The sequence below is a fragment of the Echinops telfairi genome, unplaced genomic scaffold (assembly GCF_000313985.2).
Source record: "Echinops telfairi isolate 266 unplaced genomic scaffold, ASM31398v2 ScPeMD7_3533;HRSCAF=4204_0, whole genome shotgun sequence".
Classification (NCBI taxonomy): Eukaryota; Metazoa; Chordata; class Mammalia; order Afrosoricida; family Tenrecidae; genus Echinops; species Echinops telfairi.
Genome location: NW_022107431.1, coordinates 80,791,518 through 80,794,932, shown reverse-complemented (window position 1 = coordinate 80,794,932; position 3,415 = coordinate 80,791,518).

Here is a 3,415-nt window from a genome sequence, read left to right as displayed (position 1 = left end):
GGGCTTATGTGGAGAGCAAATGTTTTGAGAATGATGAAGGCAATGAATGTACAAATGTACTTTACACAATTGATGTATGTATGGATTGCGATAAGAGTTGTATGAGCCCCTAATAAAATGATTTAAAACAAAAAGACAAAGAGCTGATTTCCAACTAATTACTAACCATTAACTTCACATATACAGTTTTTTTATATAGCTAGAGGTTTACTCGTTTTCCTTTCTTGTACTTTGCATGTGTAATGCCTAGGTGCTAAAAAATCTCTGGAGGAAAATCAATAACAACATTACAATTCAATATTAGATTGGGGGTTGATCCAGGGTCCTCTGCAGCTCATTTGTTGCCCTCTTCTTCGTCTTGAATAAAGTATAGTAAAGTTTCTGTCCTCCACGGGACCCTGCACCCTGGCTTCCGCTAATGTGGTCAAACACACAAAAAGGTAACATACCACTTTGCTACTTTATTTTGAGAATCAGCTGACTAAAAAGAGTATTGAGGCCCATTTCCTGTCAAGCCAGGCCAATCTACCTGTTCCCTCTTCGTTTTAAATGGCTGGCATACTCTTTTTGCTAGTGCCATTTACCCTTCCTTAAAAGAAACACCCTTTGTGATTACGTTTTAGATGCTCATAACCAGAGATTTCTAAAATTGGAGTGCTCTTCCTTTGTGACCAGTTTAGAAATAGTTTTATTGAGATATAATTAACATGTCATACAATTCAATGTTTCGATCACATTATGAGGAGAAGTGCAATCATCATTAGAGTCAACTTTAGAACAATTTCGTTTTTACTGTACTCATGGTTGTTGACCCCTTTTATCCCACCCGCACCCCCAAATCCCCTTCCTGGAACCTAGAAAATTATTAATACAGTTGCTGTCCCTATAGATGTACCTATCCTGAATTCACTAGACCAAAAACAAAAATAAACAAAACAAAGAAAAACAATAAGAGACCTAGCAGCAATGACCAAATAAGACATAGAAAATCCTGAAACAAAAATAAAGCAGAAAATATTTTTAAAACTTAAATAAATTTTAAATGGGTGAAAAGAGAAATCAAATGATAAGGTGCTACATCTTAGCCTTGTTCAACTGCTAAAATTCACTTTACAATTCTCTCTGCCTGCTATTAAAGCACATCCTTGGAATATGGTCAGAGGAGATTCACCGGATGCTTAATCCAGATTGGAACCGTGCAAATGGATTTTAGACTTCCACTAACATTCATAGCGATTTACAAATCAGGTATTTGGAATTTAGCCTCTGGTGCTGTTTCTTCCTCCAGCTTTGCCTTTTACTATTCACAATCCTTGGATAACACAGGCTGGTGTGCGTCTCCTGTGTGGTCTTAGGTGACTACTCATGTAGATGGCTACCTGATTTAAGACAAGGCTTAACAACCACAGGTCAGTAGTAGGTAGGATTCAGCCAGTTCACCTTGGTTTGGCAGAATTCATACCCATGTTTTTGTTCAGATTGGCAAACATGCTGTCACAATGACACTTGAAATCAGTGTTCTCTCTAAGGTGGGTGGCTGGGCAGCTTCCCAATGTGGAAATTATAAATTTACATTCCTCACTCTTTTTTAACCTTTGTCTGTGAACTCTAGCAATGCTCATTCTGTCCATTGGTATAAAAATTAGATCAAACTATACTGGCAGTATTTGTTTATTCATTCCAACCTCATTATACTTTTGATGTAATACTTATTTATTCCCTGTTGTTTTTTACTTCAGTAAAGAAACATATAATGTAAAGAGTAAAAGTACCAAACAGCCAGAGGGTGACAATCTATCGTTCTTTTCAGATTGTGTTACATTTAAAATTTTCAAAAGATATTATGAATTAATGTGCAATTCATGAAAGTATTTAAAGAGCTAAAAAAACTGTTGAGACAATTGCTATACGTTGAGCGGTCACAGAAAGGGGTTTTACAAAGTGAAACATGATATTTTCAGAGACTAGAAGTTATATGTTTCTAATACATCAAGCACAATGACTGTTGTCTAATTGGCCTACCTCTAAAGTGATAAGATCCTACTCCTACAGTGAAAAGATGCTTAAATAATAATACAGTTGCTGCTCAGATAAAATAGAAATACATTGCAAGTGAGGGTACCAATCAAGAAGGAATATGGAAACATCTTAAACAGAAGTTTTATTGTTTTTGTCAGGTATTTAATGTTTTCATTAATATTTTTATAATATTTATTATAACATAATTTAATTTTGTGTACCTCTTTCATTTTTCTTATTTAAGTAATAACTATGAAATAATAAACAACTATTTGCTATGTATTTTATATCTACATATAATTTATTCATAATACTTTTTTATAGCATGCATTTATTCAGTGATCTTTCATGAGGACAAGTACTGAGTAGGGTCATGTAAAAAGAATTAGTTGTGCTTATATTAAGGCTATAATTAAGTAAGAACTCAAAATCCATTCGTATATCTATGGCTTATATATATCCCTGGCTCACTTTAGAGATAATATTATCATTTTATTGGATTGTGTCATATATCATTCCCATGCGGCATAAGATAATTTTCCTTATAGTATTATTAGTGTGTGATATAATTTTAAATATTGCAGAGAAAAGAAATTTATATATGTGTCAATCATTTTAGACTACAGTACATGAATTGTTGACTTGTACACATTTGAAACTTAAGTGAACGGACGCTAAATACACAAACCATGAGGTTGTAGATATGGCAAAACTTTAAGCAGCACTCCTATTTAAGGCAGACCCATGGCTGCTAGATTAAACCAGGTTATAAAAAAGCAGAAATAATGCGGAAACAGCAAATATATGTTGGTCCCAGGTCACCATTCCTTGGCAATCTCAAAGTAAGAGATCATAACCAAATCAAAGACCAACAACCACCAGTTCCCTAACATTGGGATAATGCTAACTTGCTTCTTCTCCCATAAGGGCATTGCGGTTATAAGTCCAAGGGAGTATTTCAGTTCCTTAAATCTACTCTAAATTAATTTGAGATAAAGTCTACCTGGCTCAGTGGGCTTTCCAAATCAATGTTTGTTTTTGTTTTTACTTTTGTTTGTTTGATTTGATTTCCCCCCCCATTTTATTGGGGGTTCATACAGCTCTTATCACAATCCATACATTCATCCATTGTGTCAAGTACATTTTTACATTTATTGTCATCATCATTTTTATAACATTTTCTTTCTGCTTGAGCCCTTTTTATCAGCTCCTCATTTTTTTCACCTCCCTTCTCCACCCTCCTCTCACAAACCCTTGATAATTTATAAATTGCTATTATTTTTTCATGTCTTACACTAACCGATATCTCACTTCACCCGCTTCTCTGTTATCAATCTCCCTGGAAAGGAGTTAGACACAGATCATTGTGATTGGTTCCTCTTCCCCCCCCCCCCCC